Source organism: Adiantum capillus-veneris, chromosome 5 (genome assembly GCF_014529385.1).
Source record: "Adiantum capillus-veneris isolate H3 chromosome 5, ASM1452938v2, whole genome shotgun sequence".
Taxonomy (NCBI): domain Eukaryota; kingdom Viridiplantae; phylum Streptophyta; class Polypodiopsida; order Polypodiales; family Pteridaceae; genus Adiantum; species Adiantum capillus-veneris.
The window spans coordinates 69,559,002-69,571,905 of record NC_140935.1 but is presented as its reverse complement, the minus strand read 5'-3'; the positions used below and the strand labels follow the sequence as shown (position 1 = coordinate 69,571,905).

At 40.7% G+C, this 12,904-nt stretch overlaps 1 pseudogene; it reads left to right on the top strand.

Annotated features, from left to right (window-relative positions):
• The first annotated feature begins 10,211 nt into the window (after positions 1-10,211).
• LOC147457499 (uncharacterized) lies at positions 10,212-10,903 on the top strand (annotated as a pseudogene).
• Positions 10,904-12,904: the final 2,001 nt, after the last annotated feature.

The window sequence follows — 12,904 nt, the reverse complement described above, 5'->3', positions numbered from 1 at the left end:
AAAAGGGCTAGGAAGAGGTCACCCTCTTCTCCTTCTTCTTCACCTTCCTCCTCTTCTGATGAAAGTTATGACTATTCTCCTAGAGAATACAAGAGGGGAGGACATCGCAAATCATTTCCTGCATGGCGAAGGTCACAAAAGCTAAAGAAGTTCAAGGAGGGAGGAAAGAGTATCTCTTTTCTCACCTACGATGGAACCTTTGGTGCTACCGACAAAGTGTTGGCCTTCATCCAGAAATTTGATGCGGCCTTTGGGGACGAGGGCTTCACAGAGTCCTCCAAGCTACGCCATGTAGCTATGCACTTCCAAAAATCAGCTCGTCAATGGTGGGCTAGCCTTCGTGGCAATGGAGAAGCCCCAAAGACATGGAAAACTCTATGAGTTTCCATCATGAAGCAATTTCTTCCAAGCGATACTAAAGATAAAGTTCTTACAGAATGGCGTGGCTTGAAGCTTCTCTCTCATGAGTCTATCAACAAGTATGTAGACAAGTTTTGGGATTTACATCTCAAAGCTACTGTCTTTCAAAAGATAGACTTTGCCGAGCAAAGACAGCAATTCTGTGCGGGATTACCTGAAGAGATGGTCGAATACATCAACTCTCAATGGCCTGGTACTATTACCGAAGTAATCCACCACACCATGGTTTCTTCACGCATCAATTTCCATCAAGGGGCTAGACGTAATGTCAAACCCATGGAAAACAAAGATAAAAATGATGCAAAGGGGAAAACCAATGCTCAAAACAATTCCCAAGTCACTTCCAACAACAACAACAACAACAACAACAACAACAACAACAACAACAACAACAACAACAACAACAACAACAATCGGTCCAAGGAGAAGGGAGTTTACAAAGGTAAAAAAAAACTCTCTCCTGAAGAGCTTGAAGCTTTTCGCAAGGACCATAAGTGTTTCAAGTGTGGGGAGCAAGGACATGGCTATCGTTCTTGCCCCAAGAAGAATACTCGCAATGAGACTCCTAGGGCTTCCACCATCGAAGCTCCAAAAGAGGATGCTCATTGCAAAGGATCATCACTCTCCTATGCTTGGGGAAAGGTAAGAGAGCATGATGCCTTCATCTTGTTTGACCCTGGCTCTACTCTCAACTTCATATCAATAGAGTTGGCCACCAAATTGGGCATTCAAGCTTTTGAGATGGGAGATATAGTAGTGGGTAAGTGAATTTATAAAAATTTGTTAGGTAGCATGTTTTGATATAAGACACCTTTTATTACTTATTGGTGCTATGTGTACAACATGCAAGCATTGTAGGTGATTGCAATATGTGAATGTAAAGAAGAAGACAAAGAAACAAAAATCTTGTTTTGGAGAAATTTAAACATAGTTATGGAGAGGTGTGGGCATGGACCAACAAACTTTGTTGGATTTATGTCTGATGAAGTCGGGGTTAATTTATTGGCAATACGAGTTGTAAACAATGGAGGACGACATAATGTAATGGAGGGGAGGGAGCACTCGTGTCTTTTCCATTGGGAGAAGAGTCGCTACAGATAGACAAAAAAACATGTCGCTACAGATAGACAAATACATCACATTGAAATGTGTGAAGCATGGTGCCTAGCAAAGAATACAAATGAGGCCTCCCTTATAGATTCCACAATACGAGGATGGTGGGTGAAATATGTGACAGGGGATAATAAAAAGGCTTTGAGAGAGATGGTTTAATTGGTGGGAGAAACGGATTGCCCATTGGGGAAGCGCTAAGGCAATGGTACATCAATCACTTTTCTGGCTTTTATTAAATACATGGAAACATAAATTTACATATATTTGGTTTCAATCGTTTTGTATTTATAGATCACTAAGAGTCCATGGGAGAAAGCTCAAATTCCAAGTATAAACTTATTAGAGAGCATCCATGCTAGTTGGCTTGCAGGTGAAGGTGGTAAACGTAAAATATCACTTTATGATGCATGTGTTAGTGACATTTTGAATGCATATATTGAGTGTGCAAAAAGATTGGGATACACCACAGTCAGATACATCCTCGAAACGGGCCCTTCCATAGAAGTAATGATGGCCAGTTCCAAACGCAGAGAATCTCCAAACCAAACTCATTTTGCAAGTACATTGAAAGGCTTGATTGGTGGTGGTCCTTTGTAGGAGAAGCTTGTGATCGAAGGTGACAAAGAGACAGTAAAATGGAAGAAGAAAACAAGTGTAGTCGGTACAAGCTCACATAAACCTGGATATGTAATGGAAGCAAGACAACCCAAAACCAGAGGGAGACCACGGAGTATAAATTTTGATAGAGAGGATAATGAAGAAGTATATGTTGTGACTGATAGTGAAGCAGGAGAGAGCATTCTAGTGTAGCTTGGGGAAAATTTAGGAAGGTGTATTCAAGAGGTCAAAGTTGCACGCGAAGAGTGGGCTTTAGAAGGATGCCAACCAACTGCATGAGGAAATGTTTTGGTGTTGACAGGCATATCAGAATGTCAATTTAGTAGTTAGTCAGAAGTGCTTCATCGGATATAGTTAGTCGGATGTTGTTTAAATCGGATATTTAACAGTTATGATATATCAAGACTGAGGTTGTTATTACCACTCTGTTTTGTATGGTGGCTATAAGTCGGAGTTGTGATAGCGCAATGGTATTCAGAGATGTTGTAGCTATTCTTGATCAATGAAGCACTCGTCATCTTAATTTTGAGTTATCAATTCCTTCTATCTCTTACCTTCAGTATGATGTTAGTACTTCTGTGTATTATTTCCGAGTTATGAGATGCTGAAAGATTTGTGATGCACTAGCATTTCCTGTGTTGATGAACCACAACACATTTGGCGATCCTACGGGTTCAGTTCTCGTGGATGAGGACGTATGCAGTTATCAGGTATTATTATTTGGTTCATGAATCTCATTCTGGTGATAATGCATGTCCGAGCGAGGTAGAAGACACTCTCATATATATTACACACGGGCTCAAGCCAGAGCAGGCAATATAGATCCATTCCACTATGAGGATGTGATTGTAGATGAAGAAACTGATCCACCACCTCAAGAACGGTTGGTAAATTCTGGGGAGGAGGGTTCTAGAGTAGCAGAGGACAGGGCAGTGAGGCAACTTGTGGGGGCACTACTCTTGATAGGAGGATCTGCACGAAGTAGAAGGCGAATCCAATTTGACCCATTGAGAGGATCTAGCAGGCAAAGACCTGTAAGAATCCCAAATCCCATCCCCATGGCTCAACCACCTCCTAATCCGAAGATCAAATCCACCAAATTCATAGGGAAGCCCAAAGAGGATGTAGATTGTCATGTAGCACAATTTGAAACCCGCTGGCAAGCAAGTGGATATCAGGTGATGTTTCCCGATCCTATAAAATTACAACAATTTGCAGCTACCTTGGAAGGCAAGGCCATGAGCTAGTTCAGCCAATATGGTATGGCTCACTTTCCTACTTATGCTGCACTTAGTTTGGATTTTCTACAAAGATTCCGGAAGGAGAAAACTCCTACATATATTTTAAGCAAGTTACGACGTATCAAACAGGGGACAATGTTGGTAGAATATTTTGCTCAGAGATTCAGAATATTTGTTGAGAGATTGCAAGGAAATGAAAGGCCAACTAATGAAATGTTGGCAGTCTACTTTCTCAAAGGATTGAGGAGTGGTATTAAAAATGCAGTGGCTAGTATTGACATTGAAGGAGGTTTTGATAATTTGGTACATGCTGCTTCTAGAGTTGAGAAGAGGCTGGGAATGACAAATTCTAGTAAGAGAGGTGACAAGGAATCTGAAACAGGTTTAGAATCAGAGACATCTTCTTCTGAAGAATCGGATACTGATAGTTCATCTGATGAGGAGGAAATGAAGAAAACAGGGGGTGAAGTTGATATAGTTCAGCAATTAAAGAATATTGGCTATTCAGTCATAGCACCTAAAGAGAAAAGGTACTGTGAGATTTGTGAAAGAGATGGACACACCACTGCTCAATGCTGGTACAACCCTAAGCAAAGGGGTAAAACAGGTACAGGTGCTGGGCGGGGTACTACTTTAGCAGAGGCAAATCAGGTGGCTCCATTTAGAGGAAGACCTCCTGGACAGGGATTTCAGAGGGGACTTGGAAGAAACCAGGATAATAACCAAAGAAGGCCTCAAGGGGTTATGCCTTGTGTATATTGTGGTGACCCTACACATTGGGTTGGCCTTTGTTGTGCCTTATGGGTAAAACATCGTGAGGAGAGAGGTGTTCCTGTTGTTCCATTCAATCAGGAGAACCAGCAAACATGTCCTCCACAACCACCTCCAAATCAACCACAGGCACAAGCAAATGTGATTATTATCGACATTCCGATTTATCAGGATACCCCTAATGAAACAACCACAATACTTTCGACTGAGGAGTATGACAATGTGGAGAATGATTGTCAATATCCAGATAATACGGAAGATGAAATTGATGTGCTGGCTGTAACAAGATCCAAAGCTAAAGGTCCTATTGATTGGGAACAGCAAAAAGGGGTTAGAGAGCAGGTACAGAAGGAGCAGCAAGGTCAACACTTGGAGGATCATGCAGAATCTTCAGATACACCAGTACAACATAAAAAGCAGGTTGAAGTACCTGCACCAGATTGGTTTGAGGTATTAATTAACTCTCCTTTACACTTGTCTTTAGACCAAATGCTTTCTATAGTTCCAGCATTTAAAGAGAGATTGCTACATAAGTTACTGGGAAAGCATTATGAAAGTTCCATACAGCAGAAAGAGGAGACTGGGGTGAATAGCATTCATCCTTCTAATGTGGATTTCATGGTTCCAGTTATCAAGGTGACTTTACAGGACATGATATTTGAGGAAGTATTGCTGGATGGAGGATCTGGTGTCAATATCTTACCTGAGTCAGTTTATCTCACAATGGGCTTAGGGAGATTAGATCCAGCACCTTTCCAAGTTAAAATGGCTGATCAAAGGAGGGTTCAACCAATTGGAATTTAAAGGAACTCTTCTATTCAGATTGCAGGGATGCAATTTCAAGTTAATTTTGTTGTTCTTAGAATGAAGGAAGGTGATGCTTCCTATGAGATGTTGTTGGGAAGACTTTGGTTTAGGTTAGCCAAGGTAAAACAAGATTGGGGTGAGAATCAGGTGGTGCTTACCAAAGGGAAATAGATAATCAGCATACCTATGTTGGGAAGAAAGCACATTCCTAGAAAAGAAAGACCCTTGTTTGCTCAATCAATCAGTCTTGCTGAAGAAGTAGAGGATGATGAGGAGGAAGCCTTTTTGCAGCTAATCCGATGGTCATACCTGTTTTTGAAGTTGATATTGAGGGAATTTTGCAGAAGGATCAGGAAACAGAGGAGGTTTTTGATGAACCTGTAATGGGACAGGAAATTCAGGGTTCCGACATACTAAAACTGATGGATCAGAGTCTATCAACTAGTGTCAAAGAGGAAGTTCAGCAAGAGGAGAGGGATGCCAGAGATATGGTGGAGAAAATTTACAACAAAAGATTTGGAGGATCTAAAAGGGTTCAACAGGATGAACTAAAAGAATTGAATTTAGGGACTGAAGAAGAACCAAGGATGGTCAAGGTTAGCATTTATGTGGATGGGGAATTCCTACAAGAGTTATGACAGTTATTGTTGGAATATAAAGATGTTTTTGCATGGGATTATGCAAATGTAAAAGGTATTGATCCATTACTGCATCGGCATCACATTAATCTAAGAGAAGATGCCATTCCGATTGTCCAACAGAGATATAGGATGAATCCCAACTTTGCACAGCAGGTGAAGCAGGAAATTGATAAATTACTGGCAGTTGGGTTCATCAAGCCTATTCATGAAGTCACTTGGCTATCTCCAATCATTGTGGTACCAAAGAAGAATGAGAAGATTCGGGTTTGTGTGGATTACAGGAAGCTAAATGCTGCAACTATTAAAGATCCTTTCCCAATGCCCTTTTGTGATGCTATTCTAGATGCAGTAGCAGGGAAAGAGATGTATAGTTTCCTTGATGGTTTCTCAGGGTATAATCAGATTCAGGTTGCAGAGGAGGACCAACATAAAACATCCTTTATTACAGATTGGGGAGCCTTTGCATCTACTGTTATGAACTTTGGCCTTAAAAATGGACCACCATCCTTCGATTTTACAGCTTATAAGACATTTGAACCTTATTTGTAGGATTTCATGAGAGTGTTTGTAGATGACTTTTCAGTTTTTGGTCAAAGGGCTTTACACCTTGAGCATCTGAAATTATGTTTTGAAAGATGTAGGATATTCAGATTGTCCCTTAATCCCTACAAAAGTGTAATGGTTGTCAGGAGTGGTGTGCTATTGGGTCATGTGGTCTCTCAGGAAGGGATGTCAATAGATGTGAAGAAGATTGAGGTAATACAATCAGCACAAGCACCTGGCAATATCAAGGAATTGAGCAGGTTTGTGGGACAAGTTAAGTGGAACAGCAGGTACATCAGATATCTGGCTAATGTATGTATGCCTCTTACCCATTTAACCAAGAAGCATGTAGAGTTTGTTTGGTCTGAGCCACAGGAAAAAGCATTTCAGATTCTCAAGAAAATGCTCTCAATTGCTCCCATATTACAACCTCCAGATTGGGTATTGCCATTTCATGTGTTTGTTGATGCCTCGGATATAGCCATTGGAGATGTTTTAATGCAGGAGAAGACCCAAGGGTGGTTTAGACCTGTGTACTATGCTAGTAGGGTGCTTACATTTGTTGAGAAAAACTATGCAGTGACTGAGAGGGAGGCATTAGGGATGGTTTATGCTTTAAATAAATTCAGACATTACCTCTTGTGCAATAGGGTCATATTCCATGTGGATCATCAAGCATTGCTTTATCTTATTAAAAAGCCCTTACTTACAGGAAGATTGGCAAGGTGGATGCTATTGTTGCAGGAATTTGACTTCCTTATTGTGCATACACCTGGCAAGGAACATGCAATAGCTGATTACCTAAGTAGGATTGAGACAGGAGAACAACCAACAGGGATTTCGGATCAGTTGCCAGATGCAGATTTATTTGAAGTTCAGAATTCCATTTCTGATTCATGGTATGACCAAATGCTGGTGTTTCTAACTGATGGTGTTATGCCAACATGGTTTACAACAGACCAAAGGAGGAAATTTGCCCTAACAAGCAGACCCTTTTTAGTGATTGTTGGAGTATTATACAGAAAAGGGATTGACCAGGTCATTAGAAGGTGTGTACCAGATTATGAACAATCAGCTATGTTGCAAGAAGCTCATTATGGAGCTGCAGGAGGACATTTCTCAGGGGACATTACAGGAAAAAAGATACTCCAAGCTGGTTTGTGGTGGCCAACTGTGTTGAAGGATGCTCATTCCTATGCAAAAAGCTGTCTGGTGTGTCAACAGTTTGGTCAACCTGATTCTAGAGATAGAATGACATATCATCCTATACTGCCATTAGAGCCATTTCAAAAATGGGGTATGGATTTTGTAGGACCAGTCAAGCCTACAACAAGTAAGGGATGCAAGCTAGTACATTCTAGTAGCTACTGATTACTGTACAAAGTGGGTGGAAGCTGTGGCATTGAAAGATAACAAATCTCAGAGTGTGACAAAGTTCTTGTATCACAACATTATGACCAGGTTTGGGTGTCCAGTAGAGTTGGTCAGTGATAGAGGTACACATTTTTTGAATGAAGTGATTTCTGAGTTAACAAAAACCCACATGATAATGCATAAGAAATCTACAGCTTACCATCCCCAAGCTAATGGACAGGCTGAGAGTACTAATAAGACTCTTATAAAAGATTCTGAAAAAGATTGTACAGGAGAATAAGAGGGATTGGGATGTGAAGCTGGATTCTGCCCTGTGGTCATTCAGAACAGCTTTCAAGGTGACAACAGGTATGATCCCATTCCGATTGGTATATGGCTTGGAAGCTGTAGTACCAATGGAATTTGTGGTACCTAGTCTGAGGATTACTGCTAAGAAGATGACTCCAAAACTGTCAGCTCAGCATAGAAGCAAGTATCTAATGCAGTTGGAAGAAGACAGGTTGATCAGCTCCTATATAACAGAAGTCATTCAGAGAAGAAGGAAATCTTGGGTCAGCATGAATGTCAAGTTTAAGGTTTTCCAGGTAGGTGACTGGGTAATGCTTTACAACTCAAGGTTAGGTCCCCATCCTGGGAAGCTCAATTTAAGGTACAAGGGGCCATATCAGATTATAACAGACCTAGGTCAAGGAACTTTTATTGTAGTAGATGTTTTTGGCACAAGGGTAGAGAAACCTGTTAATGGATTCAGGTTAAAAAAATTTCAGGGCAGGCCACCCTATTTAGATTGGCTCAAACCTACTATACCAAAGGTTGCATTTTGTGAAATGCTGGAGTTCTCTTCAGTTACTATGGACCAGGTCACTGTTGATCAATCATCAGAGTACATAGGCTTTGCATTCAGGTCAGGGATCCGATTTTACTACATCGGAGTTTGTTGGCTTGGAGTCTACTCTGATCCGATTACTTAAACAATGTCTAAATTTCAAATTTTGCGTCGAAAAGGGTACAAAGTTCCTTCCACTTAACTTCATCATACGAGTAAGGGACGACATCATTTCCTCACACACTTTTAGAGGCCTTAGCGCTTGTGCGATTCACGTAAGTAGTGCGCGCATGCATACTCCACAACTTGCTAAGCTTTCTCCTACTTCTGCTTCCGCTATGCCTAAGCCTAAATCTGTTTCTCTGATGAGACCATCGCTAGAAGATGAGCAAGGAGAAGCTGGTAAGCTGCGCCCTCGCAGAAAAGGAGTAGTGCTCAGAGTTGATGTATCTGATCCAGAAGACAAGGTCAAAGCACTACCTAAGGAAGAATCAGCACCAATGTCATCAAGCAAAATGCAGCAAAGTTTAATGGAGCCTTTCACTGATTTCAGGGTGGAAATTGACTATCAAGCAGAACGGAATGAGAAGTGGTTGAAGGCAACAGGGTTATATGAATTTGCTACTCTACCCTTGGGCCAGTGGAAAGGGAACATTTATGCAAAAACGCAAATGGAGCTGTTACAAAAATCCAAAGGTGCCATTTCTGAGAAGGTACATCTTAGTCCAGGTGTGGTAGCTCAGGTATTTCAGCTTCCCTTTAGCTCTGTTACTGCAGTACCAAAATGTTCATATGAAGATCTGAAAAAAGAATTTGGACCAAGAGAAGGAGGTAGGCAGTACTTTATGTTGAAGAATGTAGAGTATTGGAGGAGAGAACAACTGAAATGGTTTTTGGAAAGAGTTTGTTTTCTAGCTAATATGACTACATGTCTAAGGAAAATTGGGCACCACTGTATTTTGCTGAAAATGGGGGGAAGGTCAGTTGGGCACATTGGTTGTATGATAGGATTCATGCAGAAGTCTTTATCTCGGATAGAAGAAAGACCCAGTTGAGTAGCAGGTTAGCAGCATTTCTGTCTACTTAATTTGCTTTTGCTCAGAAAGTTGATGTAGGGGAGGTCACATTTTCTCTCATTACTCCTATCAATGTGGTCAATCCTGGGCCGGAACAAGGGAGAATATCTGACAAAGCAGAGTTTAGTAAAAGCGTGGATGAAAAGCTGAGGACTATACAGGATTTTATTGAAGCAGGATACACTGAGGATGAGGCCAAGATGGCAATGGCTAGTCATGAGCAAAAAGTGCTTATGGGGAATTTTCTCAAGAGTTTGGATGTTGAGACACCAACTCCTAGTAAGGTTATAGGCAAAACTTTTAACATGCCCAAAAAGAGGAAGCTGGATAGTGCTTTGCATGAGGTGGCCAAATCATTAGATTTCTCTCCAGTTGGGCCTAGTACTTCTGCTAAATCTGATTTGCTTATTACTGATGTACCAACAGCTCTGAAGATGTTGCAGGAATTACAGGGATTCGTAAGGTATCAGCAGCACAATATGGAGGAACAGTTACAAAATATAGCTGAATCTGGTCTATCTAAAGCAATGCTGCACCAACAGTCGGAGTTGGTGGAATCCTTGAAGCAGGAATTGGTAGAGCAGAGGGAGAAACATCAACAAGAGATGCAGGATCAGCTGAAACTACATCAACAAGAGATAGCAAAGGTTAAGCTCTCTTTGGGAATGTTTCAAGAATGGACTAAGGAATTGGAAGGCAGAGTCAATTCTGAGCTGGATCAAGTGTCTGGCAGAAATACAGAGTTGCAGGTGGAGAATGAAATGTTACAACAAAGGTTGAAACATTTGGAAGCTTTGGAAAAGCAGGTATTAGCCCAAGAAGATATCAATGTTTCTGGAGTGCTCGTGGATGAAGGGGATCTCAATTTGGTAAGGCAACAATTGGTTGAAGGGATGCAGGATGTTTGGAAAGCAATGAGAGAAAGGCTGATATCAGTTATCAAGTATCCTTATGAGGCTGTAAGATCAGGCTTCATCAGTTCTCATGAAGCTGCCTTATTAGAGACAGTTGAATCTCTGAAGAAAGAAAAAGATGTTTATCAGGAGTAGCTTCATGAGTTCAAGGATAAACAGTTGCAGGTGGATGAAGAATTCATGGTACAAGGTGGTTCTGCACTTAAAAAACTAGTGCATGTTTCTGTTCAAACACTGCAGGTGCTGAGGAAATTCAGAAGTCAAGTGGAGAAGCTTTGCCAATGGAAGTTGAATATCAGAAGGAGATTACAGATACTGCAAATATTGAAGTTCCAGAACTTCGTGCAGCAAAGAATGAGGAGACTGTGGTGACTACAATCCAAGAAGCTGATACTGAAACAGTTCTCAAAGATATGTTTTCAAGTTTAGGATGATCAGGAATTCTTTTTTCTATTTCTTGCTGATCAAGGGATATGTGGATTCAAGTCAGATTTCAGAGAAATCCACCACCGGGCTGTGCCATGTGTTGACAGGCATATCAGAATGTCAATTTAGTAGTTAGTCGGAAGTGCTTAATCGGATATAGTTAGTCGGATCATAGTTAGTCGGATGTTGTTTAAATCGGATATTTAACAGTTATGATATATCAAGACTGAGGTTGTTATTACCAGTCTGTTTTGTATGGTGGTTAAAAAGTTGGAGTTGTGATAGCGCAGTGGTATTTAGAGATGTTTTAGCTCTTCTTGATCAATGAAGCACTCTTGTCATCTTAATTTTGAGTTATCAATTCCTTCTATCTCTTACCTTCAGTATGATGTTAGTACTTCTGTGTATTATTTCCAAGTTATGAGATGCTGAAAGATTTGTGATGCACTAGCATTTCCTGTGTTGATGAACCACAACATTTGGAATGGTAGGGAAGAAAGTTGTGGTAACAAATTACAGAGCCGTCAAGTGGGAATGGTTGCTCCCTGTTTGGTCTAAGAGAACTTTTAAAGACAAGACAATTGCACAATGGATATGGTTCTGCAATTATGAAGTAGGCCACACACGAAAAGTACAGAGGCAAGTTAAATTCTATCCTGTTGTTCCTACTTTCTGGAAAGTGGATATTGGAACCAACTTATCAAAGGAAGAGAGTGCCAACTTGGTACAAAGTGGAATTCAATTTGCAGATTTTGCAACACCACTATGACACATGAACAATACAAATTCCACTCTTAGACAAGGAGACTCCAGTAGCAGGAAGTGTAAGTGGAAACATGGTATTTCCAAAGAAGCGCAAAAGAGATTGGAGTTAGCTACAAGTATGGTTGCAACGTTCTTGGACAAGATACTAGAAGGTGAACAACACATAGTTTTTCAGGTATTGACAGAGAGTTGTTATGATGTACACATTAAGGTAGAACCTAGTTGCACCTGTCCCAATTTTTAGAAGAGAGAATCTACACATAAGCATTTTTGGCATGTAAGCACATGTACTATGTGTATGTGCATATTCTAGGGCATCAACCAAAAGAGCACATGGTCATTCATCAACCCGCACTAACTCCCACATACCTTGCATTTGTATTAGGAAAAACCCGCAAGATAAAGCCCGTCGTGTAGTGAACCGAAATCTTAGAGAATGTCATGTAGAGGTATGCATTGAAGGAGATTTCTCTTATGTATTAGATGTGGAGTAGCTTTTCTAGACACATGAGACTTTATTTGAATTCCTTTTAGTAAGAGAAGCATGCTTTGTGGTATCTATCTAGACAATTGTACAAGCTCAAAACTAGGGCTTTTGGAAACTTGTACATGTTTTTGTTGTGTATCGTTAAAAGAGACTCAAAATATTAAGCCAAATTGTTGCAAGATGATAGATGTTTTTTGTTGTGTATAATATTCTCATCTCTTTGTTTTGGATTAATTTTTTTGTGTCGTTAGAAAAGGCTCTGAATCTAAAATCAAAAAGCTCAAAAAACTGGTTTTGATTGCAAAATCTTGAAATCGAAAGCTCGCAAATAAAACACACTCACTCGCTCCCACCAAGCTTTGAGTGCGTACCATGCACAACAAAAACACATGAGCAAGGGCGGAGAAATAGATCGCTATCATAACTAGCCTCCTTTGCCTCCCCTTGGAGAAGTAGGAGGGAGGACCTCTCCCATTGCCAAAAAAGAGGACATGTTGAATACACAAGATCTGCAAGGGAGGACCTCTCACATTGCCAAAAAAGAGGACATGCTGAATACACAAGATCTGCAAGGGAGGACCACTAGATGCCCCTTCTTGGGGAAAATCTTCACCATTGAAGGGAAAAACCACCAAGAAAAATTGTGCCCTCGCAAGCACGTAGACACTTTTTGCCGCGGGTGGATCCTGCAAGCACCCTAGATGCCATGGAAATTGCAATAGTACGCAAAGACTCACCAAGTTTGTAGGCATAAGACATGCTTGCTTCATAGCATTAAAAAACAACATAAACTACAGTCAATCAACATCAATTTTTAGAAGGATATTGTTGTGCTAGCACAGTCAGATAGTATGAAACAACATTATGAAAGGATTCTTGTGG